This window comes from Loxodonta africana, chromosome 7 (assembly GCF_030014295.1).
Source record: "Loxodonta africana isolate mLoxAfr1 chromosome 7, mLoxAfr1.hap2, whole genome shotgun sequence".
NCBI lineage: Eukaryota > Metazoa > Chordata > Mammalia > Proboscidea > Elephantidae > Loxodonta > Loxodonta africana.
In genome coordinates this window covers 82,228,422-82,246,060 of record NC_087348.1, presented here as the reverse complement: position 1 = coordinate 82,246,060, position 17,639 = coordinate 82,228,422, and the positions used below count along the sequence as shown (strand labels likewise).

The 17,639-nt window shown below is 40.1% G+C and overlaps 1 pseudogene; it reads right to left on the bottom strand.

Annotated features, from left to right (window-relative positions):
- Positions 1-7,986: 7,986 nt before the first annotated feature.
- Positions 7,987-9,545, bottom strand: LOC135232169 (olfactory receptor 52H1-like; annotated as a pseudogene).
- Between the last annotated feature and the right edge of the window lie 8,094 nt (positions 9,546-17,639).

Genomic DNA, 17,639 nt, shown 5'->3' with positions numbered 1-17,639 from the left:
TTTCCCACGTGAAGTCTTGTTGACTTAGGAACCAGAGCTTCCTTTTGAGGGATGAGGTTTTGCCTAGCTATGGGGCCCATCCCTGCCTTCCTCACAATGGGGGCCCTACTGGCTTCTATGGACCCTGGGAACATCCTGCCAGGGCCCAGCTCACCACAGGACAGGCCTGGTCTTTACCAGGGAAGGATGATGTCAACTCACTCAGACTGGGAACATCTCTACCCAAACCACAGAGCAAGCACAGCTTATACCCAGGCAGGCCCTGTAAGAGAGGTCTGTACTCAGGGTACAGGCCCAGCTAACACACTTCCTCCTGGAAAGATTTCAAGGACAAACTCCCACCCCTATCATGTCCACAGTCCATGCTTTTGCTGCTCCCATTTCCTCTTGTAGGTTTAAGTGAAGTGTCCTCCCACCCTCCAGCCTCTGTCCTGCCCTGGTATCCTGTTCTCTGCAAGCATAGCTGCACCCTTCTCACCTTTCACCTGACTACTCTCTTGGCCTCCCCAGCCCTGTTTTTTCAGTTTATCTCATCTCCAGGCCTCACACAGCTCAGCTTCCTCTGCAAGTCAAAAGTTCAGCAAGAAACACAAGGAGGGACAAGTACAGTGGGATCTTTGCTGTTACTGTGCTCCCAGGAGCAGACCATCTCTGAGCTATGGATTGTAGTCCTGACACATGTCCTTGGTGGTAACAGTGCTGCAGAGGTCTCACACCATCTTATGCCCCTCTCTAGGATCAGGAAACTGATGTACAAAAAGGATGTCACCTCCCCGGTCACATGGAGCTGGGCCCAGGAACAAGGTCTCCTTCATCCCAGTCCAGAGCTGTTTCCTCTCACTTGATGAAGGTTTTTGCCTTGGCTGATGAAGAAGCTGCCCCTGCCACTCTCTCTCTGAGGGTGTCTCATTCAGAGTCCATTCACACATGCCCTCCCATTTTCCTGGAGCATGTAGTTGGGGGCACTGGTGACACAGAGGCCTGCGTGAACCAACCGCAGACTGAGACTTGTCCCCCACCATCGGCTACCTCCCCTTACCCATGGCCTTCCAGGCCAGGGCTCACACCAAGGTCATCCTCCTTCTCCTTTGTCTGTTGAACCTGCTCAGAGTGACCCTGGCTTCTAGTCTGGAATTCAAAGTAGCTCGTGTACTATGCTCTGCCTAACAGACCTTGAAGGTCAAGGTGTTCCCTCCAAAGAACGTTTTAAGTGCAGCTGGAAGTACCAATGGAAAACAAAGTATAATGGAAAGAGTCCAGGAAACGTGAGCAGTCTGTGTTGAGTCTCAGATTTGCTGTGTTTTGGAGTATATCGATTAATCAGTCTTAACTGTGGTTTGATCAAAACACATGATCCCTATCCTGATTTTATTCCCTAGCAGGAGGTAGAGGTGGAAGGAAAATATGACTCAATGTTACATTTTTCTTGTTCCTCCTTTATTCCCTCTTCAGCATAGTCAAAATCTAGAGTGGTCTGTGGAAACAGAATGCCCAGTTCAAATACTAGCTCTGTCACATATAAACTGTGTGACTTTGGATAAGGTACCCTGTGCCTCAATTTCCTCAAATCTAAATTGGGGAATGATAATAAATGTACCTACTTTACAAGAGTATTTTAAAGATTATGTAAAATGACATATGTAAAGCAATAACATGGATTACAACAGTACCTGAAACGAAGTAAATGTCCTGAACATGTTAAATGTTACTATTATTATCATTGTCACTTTTGTTACTCCTCAAATTCCATTTCTCTTGAATCCCTTTCCACTGCATTCTCAATTCCGTTTTATAATTTGATCGACAGTCCTTTAATATATAACCTTCTTTAAAAAAAAAAAAAAAAGGATGCGTTGGGAACTAAACCAAGGATGCTTGAAAACAGAGTGGTCCTCAGTTTGAAATAAAATTGGCTGATTCAGATTAGATCAAAGAAAGAATTTCCTTTGCCAATAGACCCAACAGAAGGAGATTGACCACAAGACTGTCTCTAAAAAACAAATGAGAAATTTCTAAGTAACAAAATGGAAAATTTAGTTGCATTTTCATTCTAATCCCTACTTTTGGCCCCCAACCTCAACTGCCCATCTCATTCTGACCTGGGGTTGGAGAGAGGAAAAGAGGAGTAGTGATGCCTCTGCCCCAGTTCTCATACTTACCAACCATACTGGCCCTCTTCTGCACCCCAAAAGGTGTTGTCTGAAAAGAGGGAGCAACTTATTTCTATCAGGGCATAGAGAGCTCCTGGGTCATCTCCTTGGGACCTGGCACTTTTAGAGAGATCTTCAGTGTTTGGCTCAGTGTGGAAAAAACCTAGGTAGGGAAGAGAGGAAAAGAGCTACTCTGAAGCTCTGAAAATTTGTCTAGGGTGTAAGTGATCTTGGCTGAGGAATTCCTGCTGCTGATGGTCAGGGCTTTCTCACCTCTCTGCTGTGGAGGTGGGATTAAGAGTGTAGAATGGGCATCCGGTCTCTCTGTACCTGCTCTTGCTTCAATCCCTGCTGCTCCAGTTCAGCAGCTGATGCATTCAGAGCCTGGGAGCTCTGAAGATGCCCCTTTGTAAGCCTGGGAGAGAGCAGGTGTGGGTGAGGAGAATTTATGGGTCTTTTCTCTGAACCCCTGGAGGAGGTGAGGGACATGAACCCTGAGCCCCTGGTGGGACTGAAGGTCTGCTGGTTTCAGCTGTGAACTGTTAATGAGGGATTAGCAGAGGTTGCAGTCATCTCTGCTGATTTTCTTGGAAGCCAGGTTTATGTGCCTGGCAAGCACAGAGACTGAGGAGGAATAGAAACTGAGCAGGAAGTGCTCCCTGGATAGCAAATGCCCAGAATCACTGAAAGGAACAACAGCAGCTGCAGATGTAGACATGCTTCACTCACTCTATACAAATGATAAACCCAGTTGTGAGCTGAAAGTTGACAGTCAGCATTCCTAATATTGCTTCTGCCTGTTAGGCAAAGCAACTTGGTAGAGTCTGTGCTTTTGAATAAGGCAGACCTGAGTTTGAATAAGACTCCATTACGGTGTAGCCTTGATAGAGTTACTTAAACATCTGACCTTATTTTCCCCCTATACAATGAGGATTAACGTATCTTCGAAAATGGTGGTTGTAAAGAGGTATGTGTATAAAGCACCTAGCAAGGTGCCTTGACATTAGAGGAGCTCAGAAGAATTAACACGACATTACACAAGGTTCTGTGGACTGCAAAAAGTCTGCCTGAGGATATACACTGACTGTCTGGGATACCTGCTAGACCCTGTAGGACAGAGTAAAACTGCCCCCATAGAGTTTCCAAGAAGTGCCTGGTGGATTTGAACTGTCAACCTTTTGGTTAGCAGCCATAGTTCTTAATCACTATGCCAGCAGGGTTTCCAGGGGTGACCATAGTATCCTTATAATAGACATTATTAGTTTTACAACATTTCACTTCCCTCAAAGCGTATACCCCTGCCCATTCAGAGGGACATAATAAAGTGTGATAATGACAGATACTTCACAATATGTCACCAACAGTTTATATTTGTTTTAACCCCCAGTTTTTTTTGTTGTTGCTTACACTGTCACAGAACTAATTCAAAATTTATCCAAAAAAAAATCACCTATTATTGTGGATATTTACTTTGATATTTCAGAATAATCACATAATCGCCTTCCACGTTGAAACTTTTCCTTATGTGGTATGTGTGTGTCTGTGCATGTGTGCACACATATATACACACTTGTTATGATCCAGACTATGTGGGAGTAGTTACTGTGGTGTGGCCCAGAGACCAAAACAAGCCTGCTGTGCAAGTGTGACAATTTAGTCACGGGAGTTCTCAGTGAGAAATCCAGCCTGTACCACTTCCTGTAGCAGCCCCCACCCAAAGCAGACTGCCCAGATCATCATCACCCCTGGAACAAGATGTGCTGGGAAGTCACAGCAGGAACTTTAATATCTTAAGGTTCTTAAAATCTCTGTGCTAAATATGAAATAGGTGCTTGAAGTAAAACATTCAAACACTACAGAAGAAGATTAAGAAGTATAATGCAAAAGCTTTTCCTCTCCAAAGGTAGCCACTATTCACACATAATAGAGGCAAAGAGGAGGGGAAAGAAAGTTGACTGCGTTTGAAAAGATGAGTGAAAGAATCTACTCGTATTTATCACCGTTGGCATCTTAGAAAGCTTTTCAATGGAACTATGAGATAGCTGTTACCATTATCAATTCAAAAAACAAGGCTCAGAGAGGTTAAGACTTAGAATTCAAGCCCATTCTCTTTACATGGCATCACATGGGTCCACAGAAGAAAAAAAATAAACATCTCAAGACATAATCTCTATTGAGAATAGGTCAGCTATTATTCAGTTGGTCACCTAAACAATATTTTTTCAAATTTAGCAATACTGACAAAAGCCATTTCCATCAATGTCTCTTATTACTGAATTCCTCACAGTCAAATCCCTTTAAAACTCTATGCTTTCTACCCCTGCTCATCCTACTCTCAAACCCTTCGTCTCTTACACACAACAGACACCATCTCCACTGGACCCTGGGCTTTAATTTGCACTTTTTGTTTAGGTATAATTTCAGGATGACAAAATCTTATGCATGTAATAGAATTTCTCTACATTAACCACCTCTATAAAACATACTTTCAATGAACGATGTGTAAAATGTTTTAAGTCTTTTACTGTTTCCTATGTTATATTAATTTTGATGATACTTGTTAAAATTTATTTTGCCTTTTGAATATAATAATAGAAATTGGGCTTCTATTTTCTTTTTTTTTTTAATTTTATTTTTCTAGCAATTTCTTTTATTGTATTTTGTTGTTGTTGTTGTTAGGTGCCGTCAAGTCAGTCCCAACTCATAGCGACACTATGCACAACAGAACGAAACAGCTGCCCAGTCCTGCACCATCCTCACAATCTTTGTTATGCTGGAGCCCACTGTTGCAGCCACTGTGTCAATCCACCTCATTGAGGGTCTTCCTCTTTACCACTGACTCTGTACTTTGCCAAGCATGATACCCTTCTCCAGGGACTGATCCCCCCTGACAACATGTCCAAAGTATGTTAGATGCAGTCTCGCCATCCTTGCTTCTAAGGAACATTCTGGTTGTACTTCTTTCAAGACAGATTTATTCGTTCTTCTGGCAGTCCATGGTATATTCAATATTCTTCACCAACACCACAATTCAAAGGCATCAATTCTTCTTCGGTCTTCCTTATTCATTGTCCAGCTTTCACATGCATACGATGTGATTGAAAATACCATGGCTTGGGTCAGGCAACTGAGGCAGAGGTAGGGTGTGAAAGGGGGAAAATATGACAATACAGGAGACAGTCCCTTCCTTGGTTGCTTTTTCTAGACACTTAAGCTTTCATTAGAGCCATTTTTGTGTGTAGGGGGATAATTGTGGCTTTGAGTTCCTACTAGAATGAAAGGAGTATGAATTTTTAAATTATCTCAATTCAAACTCTATTTATTTATTGTTCCTTTAGTCTAATTTAAATCATCAGTTCTTCCAGATGGTGCCCAGCTCCCACCAGAGACTACCCTGACAGGGAACAAAACAGAGAATCCCTGATGGAGCAGGAGAACAGTGGGGTTCAAAACTTAAATTCTAGTAAAAAGACCAGACTTGATGATCTGACTGAGATTTAAGGAACCCCAGAAGACATGGCCTCCAGCCTCTCTGTTAGCCCAGAACCAACACCATTCCTGGGGTCAACTCAGGTAAATTCAGTCAGATAAAGAACAGACTGGACTCTAAGGCATAAAATGATACTCGTGAAGAGTGTGCTTCTTAGTTCAAGCAGATACACTAGACTAGATGGGCAGCTCCTGTCTGGAGGCGAGATGAGAAGGCAGAAGGGGACAGGAGCTGGTTGAATGGACACAGGAAATCCAGGGTGGAAAGGAGGAATGTGTGGCCACATTATGGAGATGGCAGCTAGGGTCACATAACAATGTGTGTATAAATTTTTGTATAAGAAACTCACTTGAGCCATAAAATTTCACCTAAAGCACAATTGAAAAAAAAAACTTCAGTTCATCACCAATCCATATTCTTATCATGATGAAAATATCCACAAAAGAATAAGAGGTCCTCTATTCTGGTATCTGTATTTTCAGCAAGCTGGCACAGAGAGCAGAATCCTCACTGAGTTGGATGTGGCTTAATTTAAGACATTTGTAGTTCACAGCATTAAAATCTGATATTCCTAAAGTTTTTTTTTTTTTTTTCCTTTTCTTCTGTATTTTCTTGTAACAACGTGGTTGTTACTGTGCTCTATAGGAATATCACTGACCTGTCTTCTCAGATTTTATTCTAGCTCCACAGTTATAACTTTCTTGCTGTGTGTCTTAGACAAATCATGTTCATTCTCTGGGCTTCAGTTTCCTCCTCTGGGAAGGAAGTTTGGATGATACCAATCCCACAGGATCTGACCCTACTGCCCCTCCTCCCTCATTTCCCTCCTCTTCCCCAGACTCACTCTGCTCCAGTAATACTGGCCTCATTTTCATCATCATTGTATATGAAGCTGTTCCAGCCCCAGAATCTTGACACTTGTTGTCCTCTCTGGCACTGTGTCCTCTCTCAGTTACAGCCCTTCATGTTATGCAGCTTTATTTTTTCATTGGACATATTACTATTTGAAAATAATTAATTGATTTATTTTTCTTGTATCTTATATGTCACTCTCCCTAGAATATAAGCTCCACGGGAGCAGGGCAGGACATCTGATTGTCAATCATGACACGTCGAGTGCTTAGCACAATATTTGAAACATCACAAGGACTTAATCTATTCCACATGAATTAAAGATTTTCCAGAAAATTTATATGCAGAAATCTATCAATCAAATAAAATCTTACCTAGACACTTGAAAAATTAGATAAAGGCAGATCTGCTGGGTGTGGAGACAGGACAAGAAGAAAATTCCTTCATACCTGTCTTTAGATGAGCCTTCTCAGAGGAAGCTTCTCAGAACCCAGCTCCTTAGGAGAGGATTGTAAACTACTCGGTTAGGTGAACTCTAACTTCATAATATTCCATGATTATTCTTCCTTAAATCACAGCATATAGTAAATGCTTACGAAATTTGGATGTACCTTCCCATGGATATGTTACTTTGTTGTAGGTATTTTCCTCCTCACTCTCCCAACCCCCAGTGCCCTGTACTTGATTGCCTCTTACAATCAAGGAAATATGGTCTGTAGCAAAGGGGTCTACAAGTTCTCTGGTCAATTTTTTTTTTTTTTACTTTTGCATCCAACTGAATTGACTTGAGGCCTACTGATCCTATGTACTGTGAGAAGTTCAAGCTTTTCCCAAGATCCCTGACTGTTTTCAAGGATTATGTTTGTCGGGACCTTACCTCTGCAGCTTACTTCCCCAATGTAGCCTGGAGCCTACTAGCTGATCTCCCCTCCTGGTACTGATTGAAAAGCCATAGCATGCATCAATATCCTATTTCTCTTATTCCCACTGTACCATTACCAACAGAACTCATTGTTTAGAGAAGACTTACACTGAAAACATTTTGTGGGGGTAGAATATGTAGAGTGAATTACAGTGAAGCATAAAATGGACAATAATTAGACTTGAATATTATCATAAACATTCTCAATATCCATGTGCTAATCCCCAAATGAGAAATTCTTCACTGTCTTTTTGCTTTTAGTATCTCTTTTTCAGTCTCCCTGCCTCACCTATGACATATTTTTCTCATCACAGTGACAAATCTTCAACTTGGAAATTTCTATTTCTTTTTCTGATTAGATTAATTCAGCTGTCCGTTTTCACATCCTTTTTCCTGATCATATCCTACGCATCCCCATATTCCACAAGCAAAGATGTCATCAAAGAAATTTTTACGTGCAGAACCATCTCTTTCACATAGATTATGCCAATTTCCTGGCATATAAAAGCCAGCTGTGGGCAGCTTTTGCTATAAATAACATTTTCTTTTTATTCTTGCTGTATTTATACACACTAGGAACTTATTTTAAGTTTTTCATCGCCTAGTGAACCATCATGCTGTACCCTTGGTAGAAACAAGAGTTTGACTTTATCTCTGATCTGCTTGGTCTTCACTCCATAGACAACGGAATTGAATTAAGGTGGGACAACAATGTAGAGACTGGCAAACATGATGTGGAAAGTTCAGGGAGACATTGCGTCCAAAGCGATGGGCAAGGATGGAGAAGAAGGCAGGTAGCTAAGTCATGAGGATTACACAGACATGAGAACCACAGGTGCCAAGGGCCTTCAGGTGGGCATTTCGAGAGCGCAGATGAAAGACAGCACCAAAGACGAAAGTGTAGAAAGTTGCAATTAGAATCAGATCTGAGATGACTGTTATCATCGGAAAAAACCCAAACCAGGTATTGATGGAAGTAGCAACGCAGGCAAGCCAGGCAACACCTATATACTCCATGGCTTTGAACCAGTTTGAACTGCTTCAGTCATGGCCAATGAAGTGAAATCAGCACAGAAAATAATTTTTTAAATTTGAGTGAACCGGAATGATAACTAGAACAGGAAAAATTACAGATCGAAGCCTGGGAACAGGACACTCAGAAATGGCATAGCGAGCCCTTTCAGGAGCCTGATGCTGAAGATTGGATTATTGGCAGAACAGTGAAGGGTGACACACGTTCAAAGTGGTGTGATCGGCCACCATCTTTGAGCCGGGTGCCATTGTTTCTGACTCTGCCTGTCAAAATATTTGACTGCTATGCAACATGCACGCTGTCCTTGTTTTCTAAGAGGGAGATTAAGTTTCTAGCAGGGCTTTGACTGGTAATTTTTCCCATTCCAGTATTGTTCCAGTTCACCCATGTTTTAAAAATTCAAGTCTGTTCTATTTGGCTTCATCGGCCATGACTGAACCAGAAAGAACTGGTTCAAAGCCCTGATATGCTCAAGTATGTGTGGGAGATGATGTGTGTCCTGCAGAAAGGCTGGCGTATCAACAAGAATATATCTGGCAGGATGATGCAGAAGCTTTGGAAGGAGATGCTCGCAACAATCTGATCATAGTCTTGGGGGTCAAGATGCTCGTGTATCTCAAAGGAGTGCAAATGACCACATAGTGATCAAATGCCATGACCATCAGGTCAGCTGAATCCAAAACACTGCGGAAACGAAGGAAAAACATTTGCATAAAGCATTCAGGGAAGGTAATTTCTCAAGATCCAAGCCAAAAATACAGTGTGTTTTAGGCAAAACAGTTGTAGATACGATGAGGTCAGTCATGGCCAGCATGGGGAGAAAAAAAAAAAAAAATGAGTTCATGCAGACAATGCTACACTGCAATGAGGTAGAGAAGAATGCAGTTTCGTACAACAGCCACAATGTGGGTGACACAGAAGGGAATCCTAATCCACCCATGGAATTGTTCCTGGGTAATAACGGCTCAGGTAGAAAATAACCATTTCAGACTGGGATGGCACAAGCCCCAGGTCCTGAGGAAGGACAGAGTCTGATGATGGAAAGTTAGAGTTACTTGAGTCATTCTCACTTTCAACCAGTCATTATTGACTCCTGAAGATAAGGCGCCATCCAAAGTGGAAGATCTTTGAGAGTGAAAAAAGGTTGAGATTAATAATGATGGCAAGCAACATGTGTATACAAGGAGTGTCCCAGACACATTGGAATATATGATCATTCTATCCAAACAGAAGCTCTTCTCTCTTCTGGCCCACTACCCTGGTTTATACAACTTTATTAGGAAACATTCCATATTTAGTACAATCATACTTCTCCCGGCATGCTGTGCCCTGATACAAGTTAGCAAGACAAATTTTTCCATGTGTTGATGGATTAAGTTTACATGCTTATGGTCATAATTGGATAAGATCTGCTTTCTCTGTTATTGCGGATATCCTTCTCTGCCCCAGGGCAACTGCCCCTTCCTTTCAAGACTACCCGATAACTGTGGATCATAGATTTGTTGTCTCAAATCTATTTTATTGCCATTCAAACAACTAATTCAGGTCAAAAATAATAATAGTCTAGCTGAATTCTTACACTATGCTGCTGGACATCACCTGTAACTCACGAAATAGAAAAATTCTCTGTAGCTGAGGCTCGTGTGTCCTTGCTCCTCCAAAGCAATGGCTTTCTATCAACCTAGATTACAGGTTTATACAGGTTTATAATATCCTAATATTTTGGTCTTAGAAACACTATTGTTCAAGATATCTGCACCAAAGGAGGACTGTTTTTCTGTGGACAGACATCTTCTTGATAGCCACATAGACCCTAAGGCATGTACTCTTTCTCAGATACACTTAATACCTGTAATCTTAGGCATACCGTGATCTACACTTAGATTTTCTCATATATTTTATCTGCATATAATCACACAAACTCCTTCTCTCACCCTTTCCCTCTGAGGCACACACACACACACACACACATACACATGTGAACAGAGGACATTACCACAAAAAAGATATTTAAAAAAAATGTTTCTCATAGCTGGATTGGGCATCACCACATGCCATGTAAGCTTTACTCACAGAATTTCTCTTTTAAATACTAGGTCCTATATTTGCTTCCTTTTCCAGTAATGTCTCCCATTGTGCTTACATAGAAAGCTATTAATACTGTACAAATAACCGTACAGCCAGGTCAAGACTCCCTGAAGCAGCACTAACAAGATATATGTGCCCTGTGCCTCAGAATCCTAGCCTAACAAGGCCAGAAATCATGTTCAACCTTTTCCTTACCCTTCATTTTTTGTCTCTGTTTTAGGCCTGGCTCACAATATCTTCCATCCCCAAGACCAAACCTGAGTTACTCCTCTCTTCTGTGTTCTGCAGAAGAGAAAGATTTTTTTTCTTTCAGACTTTTTCCTTTTCTATAACTAAAAACCATTCCCTTGTGACAACTCAAAATCTCCTGTATAGTATCTCTGTAATTCATGTGTTCTAGGTTATGAGGACATGTTCCAAAATTCAGATGGTCAGCCATAGTCCAGCATTCATTTCTATTGAGTATTTGTGTTCTCTAAGTTCATGCACCTTCATCTCAGTGCTCTTCTGTGGAGGCCAGGAACTCACCTATTGCCAGCATTAGAGACGTGTTTAGGCTGTTCAGCCTTCATTTAAAAACCCCTCTCCTGTGCTACTCACATACTCAATAATATATGGCATCCTGAAAGTGTGTATTTGCATCACAGCTTTCCAGCTTATCTGAGGTCATCCTTTGTCCACACATATGTGGAGGAAGGTCTTCTGTCATTTTTGTGTTTCTATGCCTGCAGATACATGCAGCCATCCAAAAGCATTCACAAACACACATGTCAGCCTGCATGTAGAAAAGAGATGATCAGGCTTGTCATCCTACAAGCAGACAAATCCATAACATGGACAAGACAACCAGTCTGGTCATTTCAACAAGTCAATGCCATTAAAAATAAAAGAGAGGGGATTAGGCAAGGGAAATACCGTTCCAGATTAAAATAAATTTAAAACACCTAAAACCAAGTATAACATGGTCCTTGATTGGATCTTGTTTAAACAAATCATGTATAAAAACAAGAATAAGTGAGGCAATTATCTTTCTCTTCTCTGTCTTCAACCTGCTTTTTGAAACTCTGCTCCATCAACATTGAGACAATTCAAACGTGCTATGATATGTCCCAGTCCACTGAGATTCATCTTATTTCTCTGAAGATGAAAGATAATGAGACCAGAGACACTGGAAACTCATGTAGTACAGAAGATTGTGACCACTGACACTCCCTGAGATTTAGTTATCATTATACAGAGTTCAGAAGTGGTACCTGTGGTGAACTTGGCATGAAAAGAGGTCTGCACTTCTCTGAACGATGGTTGTTTGGATAAACAGATGCTGTGCGCTTTTCTAAATACAAGTAAGGAAACACATGTTCCTTCAGTGCCAAAGTCTACTGATTTTGATGCTGCGTACAAGTTTCTCTCTTTACGTAAAACATTAATTCCCCTCACTACTCCTACCTCCCAACAAGGCTAAGTTCTACTTACCATTCAAGTCTCAATTAAGACATGTCTTTCTCAGCAAAACATAACTTCCCTTGGAATGGGCTTCCAGATCTCTCTGAAAACTTTTAGTCCTCTCTTACATGCTATATCAGAAAATTTAGTCTTTTCTGAAGAAAAATGTTTACTCTTTTCTGAAGAGAAATATTCACTCTTTTCTGAAAGTCATCATATTTGTAACTATTTTAAAATATTTGTATTTCCTGCTAAACTGCAGTCCCTGTAAAAGCAAAGATGATGTCAGATTTGTTTCATTTTCTTTCAACAGTACTCTCCATGTCTGGAATTGAATATCATTACTAAGTCAAGATAAAAAAAAATTTTTTTTCATTTGTCTCAATAAACTCGGAAAATATATTTGAAATTATTAAGTATTTATTATGCAAAAGAAAACCCTTCTATCCCACAAAAAAGAAAAACTATTCAAACAAGCAGTCATAACATGCCAAATCAGAAAAATGCTAAAGATATTTGCATCAGTGATGGAAATAAAATCATTATTCATCATTATCATTTTTATTGACATTGTCCAGGATATTCAAACCAGTGATTACTTTTGGCCAGTCTTTTTGCCTCAACACAGGTGAAAATTCTTCCAGAAAACTTTTTCTCAACCCCCAAGGCTGAATTGAGTGCCTCTTCCCACCCCCCGCACATACCCATTGAAACAGTTTATTGTGCTTGTTTATCTTCTCTCTTCCATGAGGGTAAACACATTTTTTATTTCTATAATTTTGTCTCAAGAATCTAGATCAATTTCTACAAAACAATAAATTTTGTTGAATAAATGAATGATGCTTAAACCCTTAGTTTGACACACAATCTCCCCTTTGATATGAAACCTACAATCCTCTTCAGTCACATCCCTCCCACGCCACCTCCAGTCTATGTTCCCTTCTATTTACTCTATATTCCATTAAAGTGAAATTTAATGAGTGAATGAATGGATGGATGAAAAAATGAATGAATGAGTAAGTACAATACATACTGCATGTATATATATACACTGACAGATATGAACTCATAGACAGAGTCCACATAGAGGATCATTGCAAAAAACTGGGTAAGACAAGTATCCTGGATTTTCTCTTGAGCTGTGACTCTTGTATAGAATGAGTTATTTTTTCTTGCTAAGATGCCTATACCTCAATTTTTTTTTTTTTTTGTTCCAATTACGTAAGAAAAGTCATATAAGTTCAGTGCCTGGAAAAGAGTAACCTCTCAATAAATAGCAAATATTTTGAAATATCACTATTATTACAACCACATGGAAACACGCACATATGGCAGAAACCAATGCAATAACATAAAGTTGCAACCACAAGGAAACCTCAGACTCAGAGTCCGCTCTTCTCAATCCAAGCTCAGGGGTTCTTCCTTTTTTGGCTGTTGATTTGCATCCTCAGTACAGCCCCAGTCCTACTTGTTGCATTATTCCCTTTTTATCCATCCTTGCTCTACCCCTAAGACAATTTAAAAATCTGGCCACCAATCCTGAGGACCTTAATTCATGGGGAAAACTGAATTTAGCCCACCCAGGCTTCTATTAACCTCTCCTTGGTCTTCCACATGGGTCCTCTTTAGTCCCTTCAGTTAATTTCCTATGTTCTGGCCCTAAATTCTACCCTTGACTTTCTACTTCTTGAATGCTGCTTTCAAAAATCAAACAATGTATTGCATTGGGTAAATCTGCTGCAAATGACCTCTTTAAAGTGTTAAAAAGAAAGATGTCACTTTCAAGACTAAGGTGAGCCTGACCCAAGCCATGGTATTTTCAATTACCTCATATGCATATGAAAGCTGGACAAAGAATAAGAAAGACTTAAGAAGAACTGATGTCTTTGAATTATGATGTTGGTGAAGAATATTAAATACACCAGGGACTGTCAGGAGAATGAACAAATCTGTCTCAGGAGAAGTACAGCCAGAATCTCTTTAGAAGCAAGGATGGCAAGGCTTTTCTCAAGTACTTTGGACATGTTATCAAGAGGGACCAGTCCCTGGAGGAGGACATTATGCTTGGTAAAGTAGAGGGTCAGTGAAAAAGAGGAAGACCCTCAACGAGTTGGATTGACACAGTGGGTGCCACCACGGCTCAAACGTAAGCAACAATTGTGGCAATGGCTCAGGACCAGGCAGTGTTTCGTTCTGTTGTATATAGAGTCACGATGAGTCAGAGCCAACTCAACGACACCTAACCAACAGTGCTGTCTACCGTGCCCAACAACCAACACTCACCAGCCCCAACCCCTTGATGGGGACCAAAGGATGGAGAAAAGTGACACATCAGAGGACAATCCTATTTTCTATCTTTTTTGGGATCCTCAAAGAGGGTCCTCAGAGCTCATGGGCTCCTGGGAGACCACAGAAAAAACCCAGTCAGTGACCTGTGGGCTGGATAGGGAGACACTTCCCAGAGGTCTAGTTCCTGAAGTTCTGAGGTTACGGCGGCTGGGGTGGATTAAGTACTTGCAGGTTCAAATCTTAAAAGGCAGGCAGTACCCTGAGAGAGCAGCATCCATAGGGCTTTCGAAATGGCAGGTTCACTTTTAACTTCAGCTAAAGCAATCTATGGTGACATTATCTGTGTGTATGTGTGTGTGTTCATGTTTGAAAGATATTGTGTGTCTCTGAGTATTATTCTGGTTTTGTTATAAATATTCAGTTTGTCTGTAAGTGTATAAAATGGTTATGAGAACATGAAAATGTTTTCTTATATTAAATACGACAGTTCAAATGGCTGGGTGAAAGGAGGGCTACAAGTTCTTCCTGTTCAAGACAAAAGACTTGGGGAATGCCATGGTTACCACAAATCAGAAATGTTGACCTCTTTAACTTTCACATAAAACTCCTTACATATGCTCTTCCTAGTCCTGTCAATTTTTAGACTTCAAAATATCTTTAGAATCTATCTTTCTTCAGTCACCACTGCTCAGTCTTGTCACTTAACCTATTGGGCACTGATTGGTTTAAAAATTTCAACCCTGGAGCAGTAGAACAGTGTGATACAGTTCTTAAATTCTCATAAAAAGACCAGACTTAATGATCTGACTGAGACCAGAGGGACCCTGATGGTCATAGCCCCTGGACCCTTTGATAGCCCAAGATTGGAACCATTCCCAAAACCAACTCCACAGACAGGGATTGGCCTGGGCTATAACACAATGATTCTGGTGAGGAGTGAACTTCATGGCTCAAGCAGACACATGAGACTATGTGGGCAACTGCTTTCTGGTGGTGAGATGAGAAGGAAGAGGGCAACAAGGCTGGTTGAATGGACACGGGAAATACAGCATGGAAAGGAGGAATGTGCTGTCTCATTAATGGCGGAACAGCTGGGAGTGCACGGTGGGCTGTGTACCACTTTTTCTATAAGAGACTGACCTGATTTGTAAACTTTCACCTAAAGCACAATAAATTAAAAAAAAAAAAAAAATCCATCCTATCCCATGGATGCATGTTCCCTCAGCTCAGAAGCTGTAATAATCTTTCTAAAATAGAAATAAGATCTTGTCCTTTCTTCAAAGGTTTTTATAAAGGCTTCACAAACCTATTGCTATTGAGTCAATTCTTACTCATAATGACCCTATAAGATAAATTAGAACTGCCTCATAGGGTTTCCAAGGAGCTACTGGTAGATTCAAACTGCCGACCTTTTGGTTAGTAGTCAATCTCTTAACCACTGCACCACCAGGGCTCCGTAAAGGCTTTAGGATAAAATAAATCCTCATTAACATAACATACAACCTACAATTTCAGGCCCTTGATTTCCTCTTCAGTTTTATCTCTTGCCAATGTACTCTTAAGTACAGCTGAACTCCCAGAATTACTAATCTATTAGCATTTTAAAGTACATATTATAATTTTTAAGCATCATCCCTTTGCCTATGTTGTTCCTTCTTTCTATAATTCCTTTCCTATTCTTTTCTACCTGGCACAGCTTGCAAGTTACATTCCAAACTATCATTTGCAGTCATCCCTCATTCACTATTTTGTTATCCTGGCCTTAGCATTAATCACAACATTTCTTACCTATTTTGCTCTCTGTTTCGGCTTCCGGAATGCAAGTTTCATGATGATACAGACCTCACACTTATTGTTTACCATTGGATTTCCATGCTTGTTCATAGAGTAGGCAGTCAATCAGTGCTTATAATTATTATTAGTAGAAATATTATTATCCTCTATTTACATCACATTTTATATGCTGAAGTAACTGTTATAATGCCAGTTGGAAAATCATATTATATTTATTGATTGATGTATCTGGGAAAGGTCTGATATATAGATTTGTGCCATTTACCAATATGTTCACTCCCTAACCACTCACTGTCTCACACATTCTTGTGGCCACAGTCTTACTAAGTTACAGCATAATATAGAGAAGAATAGAGACAATACTGGATTGCTGAATCTTAAGAATTACTTTATTAGCTTATGGTGACATCAAAAGATCAAATCAAAGAAGAATAATGTAACAAAAGTTTACCTTAGATTAAAACCCCTTCTTTACTACAATATTTTCACAGTCTTCTCCCAGGTCAAACTCCTCACTTCAATCCTATTCCAATATCAGCAAACTCCACAACCCATGACAAGCATGATTAATAGAAAAGAGAAAATAAGAATTGGCAAATCTAAATGCTATCATCAATTTACTTTTGTTGTATTGTAGGTGTGTGTCCATATTTCTTGTAGATGATTTCTTTATTCATGTAGAATATTTGGGTAAAATATTGTTATTTTGAGTAGAATCTATGCTGCCAAATAGTAGAGGTAAATTGTTTTATGAATTCAGGTGATTATGAATATAAACAAAAAGTATGGTAGATTAAAATCATGTTCACAAATTTGTTGATACTACTTCTTTTAAGAGGTAGGGTTTAATTCCTCATCCCCTGAGTGAGAGTTGAAGTGAGTGACTCATCTCTAATGAACAGAATATGATGAATATGACAATGTGTGACTTTTGTGGCTAAAAAGGATGGAGTTTCCTTCTTTCTCTTGGATTGCCCACTCTGAAGGAATCTGGACAATGTGTTGTGAGAATATTCAAACAGCCTATGGAGAGGACTGTATGGAGAGGAATTGAAGCCTCTTGCTAACAAACAGCCCTCAATGATTGACCATCTTGGAGGCAGATCCTTCAGCTCCAGCCAAGCCTTCAGTTGCCTGTGATCCCAGTCATATCCTGACTGCAATCTCATAAGAGACCCCAAGACAAAACTACCTAGCCAATTGACTCCCTAATTCCAGCCTTACAGAAAATGAGTGTGATAATAAATATTTATTATTGTTTTAAGCTGCTAGTTTTAAGGGTAATTTGTTACCTAGCATAGCTAACGAATATGAAAAGGAATGCAGGGTATTGTTACATATTCCTACCTACTTGTAAGGAACTACAGGCCAAAGCAGGGTTACCATAGTGATTAGGCATGTAGGCTGCGTAAAATAGTTCACTATGATTATACTTCAATAACCCCTTTTAAACCTGCCTCAACAGGGAAAGGCACATATATGTGTGAAATATAGCAAGCATCTTGCATGGTACTTATAAAAGGATTTCAAAGTCACTTATTTCACGCATCAAGCATTTATTAAAACTAGAAATAAGAT